This window comes from Poecilia reticulata, chromosome 17, assembly GCF_904066995.2.
Source record: "Poecilia reticulata chromosome 17, P_reticulata-male-v2, whole genome shotgun sequence".
Taxonomy (NCBI): Eukaryota; Metazoa; Chordata; class Actinopteri; order Cyprinodontiformes; family Poeciliidae; genus Poecilia; species Poecilia reticulata.
The window spans coordinates 24,073,097-24,086,029 of NC_088846.1; the positions used below are offsets into that span (position 1 = coordinate 24,073,097).

At 38.3% G+C, this 12,933-nt stretch overlaps 1 protein-coding gene across 5 annotated transcripts in view; it reads right to left on the bottom strand.

Annotated features, from left to right (window-relative positions):
• Positions 1–10,827, bottom strand: part of zfyve9a (zinc finger, FYVE domain containing 9a) — a 38,554-nt gene extending 27,727 nt beyond the window's left edge. For 2 of the 5 annotated variants that reach the window (XM_081598009.1, XM_081598005.1), the window contains exon 1: positions 10,576–10,827. The gene's annotated coding sequence lies outside the window, so the exon portion shown is untranslated. Of the gene's footprint in view, positions 1–241; positions 1,567–10,575 lie in introns of those variants that run through there. The other 3 variants (XM_081598010.1, XM_081598007.1, XM_081598006.1) reach the window with 2 other exon arrangements.
• Positions 10,828–12,933: the final 2,106 nt, after the last annotated feature.

The following is a 12,933-nucleotide window of genomic DNA, read 5'->3' on the forward strand; positions in this document are numbered from 1 at the left end:
ACACCTTTACAGATCTTCCTCAACTCTTGTTGCAACACCTGCAGCTATTTGCCAAACCAGCTATGTGAGTAATGTTACCGCACCAAGAGTTAAAAAATATATTCACAGGTTTAGAATTAGGTTTGCAATAAAAGATTTGGTTCTGACATTATGGTACGTCTAAATTTCAGTAGTTGTGTTTTCATCGACCACAGAATTGCCCAAGTTGGAATTACGAAAAATAATTTCACCAAAAACTCACATTTTCCAATAAGGTTTTTGCGCTAGGATGAGACGGTATCACGGCAGTCGGACTGCAAAAGAAACACTGATTCTTATTGTTGATTTTTAACAGAGAGCATTAACAGAAACATTTCTTTCACATCACAGGAGCCATGTGATCAACAGGCGGATGTTACTACTGATGGAAAAGATGAAGAAGACGACAGGAAGTGGTAGAAGGATGGCGGCGCAGCATGTTTTTCTAATTATCACACAAACAAACGTATTCACCTGTGATTTTAATTGCGTTTATTATTTAAGTGAAACACAATTGCAAAATTTCATTTTTTTTCATCATTAACGGGATATCTACAAACTTTTGCCCACATTTGTAATGAAAACACAGCTTCTTCTCAACAGGAGCCTCCAAACTCCAGGATCTCAGAGCAAAATGCTGCAGAGAAACTGATGGATAAAAACCAGAGAGCCAAAAGCTTCAACGTCCTACAAGACAAACTGATGGAAGAGGACTGGAATGCCGCCCAGCAGGTCCAGTCCACCGAAGACCCACCAGTAACACAAAAACCAAAAGATTCACAACCAATATCTTCTGTCCAGAAAAAAAACAATTGGAAAAACCAAGTCAGTTTTCTGCCGATCGCCGATCACCAACATTTAAAAAGCCTGACCTGCCGATTCCGATTTTGGCCGATGCCAATTTTTTTGTCTGAAATGTTGCTCAATATGCCAAGAAAATTGCTGAGCTGGCAGCAGTGGGGTAGCAGTTTTAGACCTTTGCTGAGGTAAATAAGGATAAGATTGGCTTCACATGTAAAAATCGGCCAATCACTCAAAATTCAGGAAATCGGCAATGATAAATCGGCTGGCCGTTAAATCGGTGCTCCCCTACTTAAAACACAAGAGGTCCATCTTTGGGTTTGTCTCTACTAACATTTTTCTTAAAGTAAAGCTGGAGATTTCATGGAAAAAGTTGGTGGTTTTAAGTTGGAGAGTTTATGACTGATCAATAGAAAACTAAACGATTCCTCAAACATGCATGAAAGAATCAAAGCAGCAACATGATATAAAGCTCAAAGAAGCCAATTTTACATAACACTTCCCTTTAAGGACACACACTCGAACTGACAGCACATCAACTGGCTCGTCACGTGCGCTGCAGCTCCTCGTACGCGATCAGCCATCACCGTGCCGACCTTGACAAAGCAATCAGAGTCACGAGTGGATAAAGAGGCTTGACGTCTGAATTGAGGCTCGCTGAACCTGCCCAGACTGTCCTCCATCACACCGAGACCTTGGAGCGGGGACGGGATGAGACTGTGAGTGCGGCTGCAGATGAGTAAGAGTCGGGCTGATCTTCAGGGTCGTTCTCATAAGGACAGGAGGGGCGAACGAGGATTACACCAGACAAACAATACTCTGCAGCCACATGGCCTCTAAGACTTCCAGGTCCTAGTTTCAGCCAGGCTCAGAACTTTTAAAGCATCAAAGGAAACGACAAACCCAGGACGCTTTCAGCTGCAATGCCATTATTGCTGAACATGATGCATGTTCTCACAGATCAGAAATCACTTCAGGCTGCAGCTAAACTTATCCCCCTTAGACAGGAAATCACATATGGTGATAAACTGCATATTTATTGAGCGTTTATCTCAGTAGGTTTTTGGACTTTTGACAGCAAATTGCTTAAGTACATGCAGTTAAATCTAAAGTGTTTCTCTGGAGCTGGAGGCGGATTGTTGTGACTGTAAAAATGATTCAGGAGAATTTTCTGACTGCAAGTAATTAAATAACATGTTTGCGCAACACGTTTGAAATGTCAATCAGGTTATTCCACTAAGCAGTGGTGCTACAGAGAACAAATAGTCATGTTGTTCTACTGTGGACGCAGATATTTACATTATAAAAAGAAAAAGAAGCAAATTGACACATAGATAATGCACAACGACTGTCACTCCCTTTCATCAATGAAGTAGAAAACCAATATTTACATGATTATAGAAAATAAAATGTTGGTGTCTAGCATTAAGTTAGACTAAACATTTATTGTTTCGGGTCATATGGGATAACCCAAAATTATTTCAATTTGCAAAATGACAGAAACAATTCACATAAATATTACTGTGCCTTTAAATAATTTAGGAAAGTCCAGATGATGATGTCATGGGTTTGCAAGCTTCTGATAGGTTAGTTCAAAAACGTTGGAGTAAATTGGAGGGACACATGTGTACAGAAGAGGATTAGGGCCACTGGAGAAAAAATAAAAAATAAAAAAAATTTTTTAATTGCCATGTTTTATATTTGCATTTCTTGATGACTGTCTTTCCCATGAGTTTGCCCGCCATTACACAATAACTTGATTATTTAAAAAAGCTTTCTTTTGCTCTTACATTAAATTGTAATTTGAGTTTTCACTGCTTCTAACTAGGCCCGTCACAATAACAAATTTTGCTGGACCATAAATTGCCTCAGAAGTTATTGCGATACACAATATTGTATTTGAGACCATTTTCTAGTAATATAATGGTAATGGCATAATAAAGAACACATTCTCAAAGATCAATAAACCTTAGGTTTTATTGATCATTTCACTGTGGAACAGGGAGACATTTCAAATATCCAAAATAAAGAAAAAACAACAGAAACAACAAATAATTATGAAGTTTCTGTAACTTAAAAAAAGCAGTTAGTTGAGACCAAAACACCAGACTGAAGACTTTTGTCATCCAAAAAGAAAAAAACAATATATCATGCAAATGGAAATTATTGAGCTCATTTTGATTCATCATGCTATTAGTTGATTTATTGCATCGTGCCTATATGTAGGGTATAATTATTAAACAATGTGTATCAGTCTTAGTTAATCCATAGGATGGATAAAGTCAGTTCACTTTTCCATGACAGTCTAAAGCTGAAATCCACCAGTCAGTTGAAGCAGTTTGAGGAAAGCAAAGGGAAACGTTGGTATTCTCTGAACAGAGCCAAAGTTTTGCTCGCGCTGACCTCAGCTGAAGCCTTTCCTTGTAAACCGAAGCGGTCCTGCACCACAACCGTCTGAATACACCCAAAACACACAAAGATGCAACTCCGTGGAGACAGGAGCACAACCCTAATTACGGTTTAATTACTCTGCAGAGGTGCTGAATAATGCATCTCTAGCCAAAGTGCATGGCGGAGTTGTATTTTTAGACTTGTAAACTCATTGGAGGCTTAAGTGAAAGAAGAATTTCAAAAGTTGCTTCCACCGCAGTATAGCTGCTCTCAATGTGCGAGTCCAGCTGGGTCTCATAAAATATAATATTAATATTTAAAGCAATATAATAATCTGATTCATTAAAACACCATTAATGTTTGCTATTTTTGTTGTGTGAATATATTTCCTTTAAAGGTGAACGTAGCAGGAGACTGTAGGCAATAAATATGGTGTAGACTGCATCATAAGAAATTAATTGTACAGATATCAGTGTATTATAAGCCTGGTGGGCCAAAAGGCCTTATTTGTGCCCCCACCAGGCTTAGCATTGTTAATTTATTCGTTGTTTTTTTTTTTTTAAATAATTGCCTTTAAGACTTTATAGTTGGTGTTTAATATTCCAGTCTTCCAAAAATGCACAACTATCAAATGATATTTTAAAATTTCCTGTCAACTTTAAATATTTCTTAACTCAAAATCACTGATGACTCGGCCTGTCACAATAATTTGGAAAGAGTAGCAACTGTGGTGGTGGGATTTAATAAGTTTTGTCTTCTTTCTACTCTTTTCAAACAGGATGATTTTTTTTTTTTTACATTTCATTACTCCAATATTTTTTTTGTTTTCGTCTTCATTATGCCATTTTTTTCTCGGATATTTTACATGTTCCAAATAGAGATTTAATTTCCTTTCAATATAAAAACAACATCAGGAAACAACATTTCTCCCCTACTGTATTGACAAAGTATACTGCTCAAAAAAATAAAGGGAACACTTCAGTGTTCACTTAAATGTTAAAGTGTTCCCTTTATTTTTTTGAGCAGTGTATATCAATATATTGACAGAGAATCATAAACGAGGAGAATCTGTGTACAAAAAAAAACACCCAGAAAATGAAATCTTTTCTAGTGTATCACTAATCACAACCAGACAGCGGTTCATTCAGACATAGAAAGAGAGTAAGGATTACAGTGGACAACAGGAAGGCTTATTTTACTTTCGGAGAGTTGTAACCAAGGCAACAAGGGTCTTTTTTATTTTATTGTTTTACAAAATAATTTATAAACATAACGAGATATTATCTTGCAGAAATGATATCTATAACTTGGATTTGTCTTATTTCAAACATATCAAGATATTTGCACTAGAACAGGGGTGTCCAAAGTGTGGCCTAGGGGTCATTTATGGCCCCTGAACTGATTGTGTGTGACCCCTGACCTCAGTTCAAGAATGATGCAAATTTGTTCACAATTTGTGGCGCAGGTGTTTGATGTAGATGGATCAAAAATAAAATCATGTTACAATAGAAAATGTTGGCATCATCACCAATGACTTGTCTTTAAGTAACCAGGTCGTTTGCTTTTTACACGTCTATCCAGTGATTTTTATTCAAAAGTAAATTTTGGTGCACTCAAATCTCCTTTTAATTAATCTATTAAATCTGGTTAAATCCTGATTTTATTGATCAGAATTGACTAAATTTGTTTCTTTTTTTTTTCTAATTAATACTTAGAAAATTTGCTAAATGTCTTTCAAGAGACAAACCTGCAAAATCCTTTTAAAGTTTTAGATCTAGAATAATTTACACATCCCTTCCCAGTAACAAACCTGAACCTTTTATTTGTTCAGCTTTATTTGGCCCTCCAGTCCTTTTGACTTCATGATTTTGGCCCGTGTGCCAAAAAGTTTGGACACCCCTGCAGTAGAAACTAAACCAAAGATACTTGATAAAGTTTTGTGTTTTTGCGATGTGAGGAATCCCACCTGACTGGAAAAGCTCTCATGGCTGCCAAATGAAATGAGACGAGGCCATAAACAACGAGGGGACTCGGACCAACCGAGATGCCAAACAGTTCATTAGCTCCATGCTGTCAGAACAAGACAGTTTCCCGTTTCTGTTTCCTGACTGGGAAACACACGTTCGCTTCCTCACACACACCAAGTTCCTCATGCTAGAAATGCCATTTTATTTATTTCACAATATTTTCCCTGCCCTGTTCCTGTGCACTTTATAATTTCCTTCCAAAACCAAACATGGTTGAAAAGCAGAAGTCATGATATCTGCATCCAGACCTACTGCTGTGAGTCTCATTAGTGTAAATGAATGTTTTTAATTCCAACAAATCAAAAAACCCGATAAAAGCAGCCAGAATCTGGGTCAGTAAGCCACTCGCTTTGGCCTCAAGTTAATTTAAACTCTTAAGAATGCCCACAATCTCCAGTCAAATTAAGAATAAATGCCCTGCAAATTGTTCTGCTTATAAAGTATTAAAGAGAGCTGGAGAAGTCTGGGTTTCTCAGCAGCCTGCTTGGAAAGACGGATCGTAAAAACTCAAAAGGAGATTCTACAAACACCAAGAAGACTTATATTCCACACTAGGTTCTGTTTTTTCTTATGTTGGGCTTCATTTTTGCCATAACTTGGTTTTATTTTACAAAAATGAGACAAATTATGACTACAGCGGCAAATAGGGAAAGCGCAGTAATAATCTCTGCAAGGGATTCAGTTTCTTCTGGTTCCTGAAGCTTCAAGACAACATATACCTTAGAAAAAGTTTAATACGGAAAAAACAACAACAAACAAAGAAAACACTTCATACTTTAAGGGAAAAAGTGTGATGGCCATGTTTGACGTCTGTGTTATATGCAAAAGGTTTGATTACAACAAAGAACATCCACAAAGTTACAATTTAAATGACGAGTTAAAAATAATAAATAACTGTTAAAGACTCTAATGTGTCAAACTCAAGGCCCGGGGGCCAAATCTGGCCCGCCATAGCTTTTTATGTGGCCCTCTGGACTCATAAGAAGAATCGTCAAGATAACAATGTGCTTAAATATTATTTTATCAGTCAATTCAAAGCAGTTTTTATCCGTTTACTGTCAAATTGCATAAATTAGTTCATCCAGTTTCTTGTGAATTATTGTGGAAATTCATGCAAAATCAACAAATCCCTGCACTTTTTCCCCACTAATTGCAAGTTTATTGCAGATTTTCTTTGCAAAAATAGTGAAAACAATTTTAACGGGTTTTATCAATACATTCTGGCCCAACCGGCCCTTTAAGAACATTCATGATCTTGATTTGGTCCAAAATGAAACCGAGTTTGACGCCCCTGCTCTAAAGTGACTATACGTTTACTTATGTTCATTTTAAAGGAAACAAATGCTTCAAAAACTTTTTTTTTACCGACAACATTTCTGTCTGATCCTTAAAATTAAATTATTTTTGCATTTGTGGCAAACAAACACATCAACGTTTGTTGTGATTTGACTTTTTATCTGAATAAAAACTGGAAAAGTTCAGAATGTCCTTCAAAAAAATAATTTAGGTTTAAATTATCTCCATTATCCTTTTCTTACTCCACTTTCATTCTGTCCAGACATGTCTTAAAAAGGCAACGGAGTCAGAGGGAGTAAAGCAAGCTGTGAATAGCAGCATGACGATGATGATGATGAAGTCCTGAGGCATTTCCTCTGGGACTTTTACTGGCTGATTTTGGAGCAACATGGAGGATTCTCTGCAGACATTAGAAAATCAGATGGACTTGTGTCACAGAGCAGCTCCTTCAGACTAGCCAGCAGCAATTAGCAAACATCTAGAGGAACTGCTGAGCTCTTTATACGAGCTACTTCTCAGAGCAACGCTGGTAAAAACGTTAATAGAGGAACCTTGTTGTGATGACTTCCTGAAGGCGGAGTTTCAGAAAAAGAGTTTCAAGGCATCAAATCAGGAAGTAAATTTTCTTTTAAGTCATATTCGATATATACAGCATTTTTATAACAACTGAAGGAAACATAGTTACTTGGTTGTGCTATAAAATGGCACCATTTACATTAGTTTGTAAATTCTGAAAGTCAAAACAAAGGAGGAAACTACGTAGTCCCTACAGGAAGTTGCAGTTTCAACTATTAATGAAAATTCACTCATCGGCAATTTCACTTAGAACATGAGAAAAATGTCTTGTTATAAGTGAATTATCTGTCAATGGAACAAGTAATTTTTCATCAATATTAAGGAATTATTGACATGAAACAAGCTCCTATCTCTTGCTGAAAAGTTTCTTGTAAGTTAGTCTTGACTTATTTCAGGCATACTAAGATATTTCTACTAGAAACTAGACAAAATAAGATTTGGTGTTTTTGCGGTGAGGACGAGTAACTGAGAGGAAGGAAATAAAGTAGCAGATTAAATGGACGACAAACAAAATGATGGCGATTCAGGCGTTTAGCTTCCATACTTCAAGATCCGTCCTACACTTTTCCCGAAAGCAACAGAAATGCCGGGGCAGCAAGTTCACATCCTGCCAAGCAGCGCTTTCAGATCCAAACACGGCCAGACGACGGCTACTGAGGGCGGACAGAGGAAACCTCAAACGATCACTTCCTCCGTTTAAGAATGGCCTGACATCACTTTCTAACAACGCCGTCTCATGACTGAGTGACAAGCAGATTATGTAATGCTGGAGAAGGCTGGGAGTTGTCCGTCTCTGTCCCACGGAAACTTTGTGTGTTTGCGGGAAATTAAAGCAAAATGCACAAGAGGGGAATACGCCACTACAGTTTAGCTCAGACAGGTGGGGTCGGAAAGCTAAAGCCACTGAATTTTTAAGAGGAAAAGGGAAAAAAAAATAGAAGGAGAGAGAGCTGCTTTGCTTCACAGCAACTGTCAGGAGTGATTACGAGCTCTCCGCTTTAGGTTTTGATCTACTTTAACCACCTCCAGACAATAAAGGCGGCGCTGGGAGACGAGCTGCCATCAGGGAGAGCCCTGTAATAATTTCTGAAAGCGTACAGTAACCTACATCTGGGGACGCTCTGCACACACCGCAGCCTGATTGGGCGCCTGCCGGATCGCTTGACTCAATGAGCCCCTCTGGGTTTTCAAAACCACCTTAAGATGGAGGTTCGGTGTCACCTTCTCTACCGACAGCAGAAACCCTCATCAAATATCCAGTTTATGTTTCATGTCCTGAAAGAACTGCCAGTTAGTTCAGGCAACAGAGATGGCAGCAGTTCAGTGTAGAAAACTTTGCTAAAAAAGTATTAGCAGTGCACCGATTGCAGTTTCCTGGCCGATCGCAGATCAACAATCTTTTGACCTGCTGATTCTGGGTTTTTTTTGTCTGAAATGTTGCTAAAAGTATCAAGAAATTCGTTGAGTTGGCAACAGTGAGGTTTCTATCGTAAACTGCAAACATCCAAACATGACCTGGTGGGCCGGTCGGTCAGTCAAACCTCTCTCTCAGGAGAACAGAAGAGAATGGGTTGATTTTTAGACCTGGTGGATAAGATTGACTGCAAATGTAAGTATCGGCCGATCACAGATTTTCCAAAATTACGGAAATCAGGGCAGATTTATCGATGCATCACTAAAAAGTATCTGCTTTTAGAAGAAACACATCAAGGCTGCACCGATTGCTAAACTGCTGATGGGATTCAGCCAATTATACATTTGACTTGCCAAACAAATCCTTTAAAATAAGGGTTCACCGATATGAAAATTTGGACTAATATCAATATCTGATGTTGATATTGATCTTATGGCCGACTACTGATATGTACCGATATCATATATACATATTTCTCTGCCATTTCGACAACTTTGGAGAACAAAAAGCCCAGAAACAGATGGCAACAAGATAAAAATATATATTGGTTGTTCATATCGGATCAATTTTATTTAGCAGACCGATAAAAAAGCCCAGTGATTTTAAAAAATTCTTTTTTTTTTATGACAAATATTGGCCGATATCTTTGTTAGTGCTGATATAACGCGCATCCCTACTTTAAAATAAAGACAAATGTAAAACTGTAAAAAAGAGCAACAAAAAACAGAATACATTTTCCTTCTCTCAGATGTATAAATAGATCCAAAAACATCTTCTGTTGAGGAAATTCAATGCATTTATTCCACAACAAAAGAGGGAAAAACTACTAAAAACCTGCATTTGTTATGTTAGATCTATAAATAAAAAGATGGTTATCATTTTTAGGCACATTTTTAAGAGCCCCAACTTGCAAACTTTTGGGACAGAACAAAAACTAAATGTTATGGATGGATGGACACATAAACGCATCAATAAAAGGACAGAGATGTCAGCTAAGTAAATGCACATATTTCCTTTTATTTCCATCCCTAAGCAGATGTGGAAAAATAGTTAAATCAACTTTCATACTTTCCAGACTGTCTAGGAATCCTGGAAGGCTGCTTGCTTTCTCCTCTGTCCAAAATGGACTTTTTAACGTCTGAATTAATGAAAACAATAAAAGCAGGCTCTGGTTTAGGCCGTGTTTACTCATAACTCCACATGTTGACCTCAACAACAGCCTGATGACCGGAGGAGACCAACTCCTATGAGCACATAGGTGACCATTAGCTGGGGTTATGTAACCAGAAGTGACACTGTAGCTGTGTCTGCAGGCCAAACCCCGCATCTCTGGGTAAAAATATTTCAAAGGCAGCAAAGGTAAACAGGTGGAAGACAAAACTGCCGGGCTACATCGACGCAGATGTGAAGGAAACCGCTGTAGCTTTGCGTTTGTTTTGTTGAACTTACTCTGTTGCGTTAGCTTTAGCTGACTTTATTCACATCTGTTCCCACCGCCACACGAGAAAAGGCCACGGATAAGTTTCGCACAAAATGTGACATAAATCAGAAGGGAAAATTATAATTCGGCTCGTTTACTTTGGGTAATAAAAAGCAGATACAGCGGTTGGGTTAAATGGCTCCGGTGATTCAGCGGGCAGTCGTGCGCGGCATGACGGCAGAAGCTCGCTGCTCTCGCGGACACTCACGCCGCCACCGACTCGGTGGTCAGGTTGTTGGATCCCGGTTGTAATGATCACAGCAAAACGGCTCAACTTAAACCCGATATCAAACGGAGGCGTTTTCCTTTATTTTTTACATGTATTTGTCCATTTGCTAGCACTACAGCTACAGCTTGAAACGCCGCGCAGAGCGTGTTGTGTAATTGGCGTAGAAATCAGTGACCGTTAACGGCACCTTTTCGGGATTCCTCACACTTTACAAAATAAAAATAAAAATAATTACCACCAACACCGTCCACTCACTTTCCTAACACCAAGTTGCCGTTGCAATGGCGGTTTGAGGGGCTAAGAAGAGCGGCGAAATGCCATAAAAACAAATCCAGTTACTCACCGGAGGAATCCTCCTCATCCTCTTATTTTTACGTAGATTCCCGCGGAGCCCCAGTGTTTCCTCCCGTCATAGCTAATCGCCTTTGGAAGCTATTTTTGAGTCTCCCCTTTTAGAATCTCTCCAACTCTGCCGTCTGCTCGACCCGAACAGCACTACTCGAAAAGTACAGCCGTTATCCTGCCGTAGTTGTGCAGAGGATCCCTCCCCCCCAAAAAAAAGGTTCAATACTGGGAAAATAGGGAGAAATGTTAAAAGTTCCAAAATGGACACCTCCAACTTCCAGTTTTTACCTTTCAAAATAATAGTTTGTTTCTTTCATTTTGCGTGATACACCAACGTAAATAATTAAGTGTAAGAAAAAATTTGGTTGGTTTTAGAAATTTATTTTACTAATAAAAATTAAGTCAGAAAGTGTCATGCACATTTTTATTCAGCCCCCCTTTACAATACCACCCTCCAGAGCAACCAACTAGCTTTAGAAACCAGAGTCCATCTGTGTTCATTTAATCCAGACATGGACTCCCACCATCAAGATTCAACCGCCCAGTTTTTGGAAAAGTGAGGGAGCAGAAAGTAGAGTGTACGGCCCAAACCAGCAGGGCTAAATTCCTTATTTGCTAACAAACTTGATGAATAATGCTGTCAGAGGAGGGTAGAGTAACCAGAAATTGTACTCGCTTAAGAGTAACACTAGTACTTTAACACATATTTACTCAGGTAAATGTAAAAAGTACGTATCAAAGAAATTGCTAAAAGAAATATATGTGGTGAAAAGGCTACTCAGATCAAAGATCAAAATATCAAACAGACCAAAATACAAGTGGAAATAATTTTGGTATTTTACAGATCAAAATAAAAATAATTAATATAAATAGCAAAATAAGGCACAAGACACATTAAGTTTCAAAATCAATTTCCTTCAACTAAAAAGTATGAAGAAACTTTCATAAAAACTGCAAGTGTGTGTGTCTGTCTGGTGAATTTCTGGTTAAAACAAACAGCAAACCTTAAAGTTAGTCAATAATAGTAATACTCCTGCAAAACTTATTTTCCCCCCCAAAAGGTTGCTCAAATAAATGTAACAATTCACTACCCAACTCAACGACTTTTTGCTAATATTATAAGCAGCTGTACTTTTACCATCTTTAATGGGAAAATCTTTTTGGCAAAGCAAAATGGTGATAATCTGTTAGGGGTTTTAAAAAAGGATTGCAAGGACCAGATCTAAAGATTGTATAATACAGAGTAATAAAGTCAGGACTATTACTTCTGGACAATTTCTATATTTAAAAGTAAAGGCTGTACATGTCTAGTGTTTTTCCTGAAATACAGTGAAAGCTTTCTTAAAATGTACTCTAGATATACTTGAGTAACTTTAAAACAAACTAAAACAAAAAAAAAACTAAACTTTTAGTACACTGTACTTTTTACTTTTATTTGAATAATTTATTAAGTACTATTAATCATTCTTGAGTGAAATTTCTGGATTTTCTACTCACTGAATGAAGAACAAAGATGATTTAACCAAAAAATTCACCAGACACAGACACACACCTGCAGTTTTTATTAAAGTTTCATATGTTTTTTTATTGGAAGAAAATGATTTGGGAAATTTTTCTTTTGCCTAATTTTGTCATTTTTGTCCTTAAAATGCCAAAATTTCCACTTAATTTAATATTTTGGTCCGTCTGATTATGTAATTTTTAAATATTAAAAGATTGATCATTTGATCAATAGCTCCTGCCAACATGCCCAGGTGGGCCCCATGTGGGGAAAAGGGCAGACCAGATGGGTCCCATATGGGTTTGTCTGCGGGTTCCACGGTGGCCCCCCACATGGGTTTTCCCATGTAAGGCCGCAGCCCACATGGGCCCTACATGGTTTTGGGCCCATATGGGTTTGCCCATTTAGGGCCCATGTAGGGCCCACGTAGGCTGTGGCCCTACATGGGCAAACCCATGTGGGGGCCACCGTGGAACCTGCGGACAAACCCATATGGGACCAGTATGTCAGCCCTCCTTTCCCCTATATGGGGCCCACCTGCTGGCAGGTACTTCAGTAGACGTTTCACCAAATACATTTTTACTCTTACTTAAGTAATATCCTATATGGATATGTTCTACTTTTGAGTAAAAATGTGTTGATGTATCACTACTCTTACTTGAGTACAATTTCTTGAGTACTCTACCCACCTCTGACTGTGCGCAATAAAATTCGTTTTTCAAAAAGTGATCGATTTCGGCATTACGAAATGTTTCGTGCTTTTATTGTGTAGGTGTCTGAGGCTGACTTCCGGTTTTGATGGCGGTTCTCTGTCAAACTTGACCCGGGCAGCTCAGGCTGCTGCTGCTCCCCGCA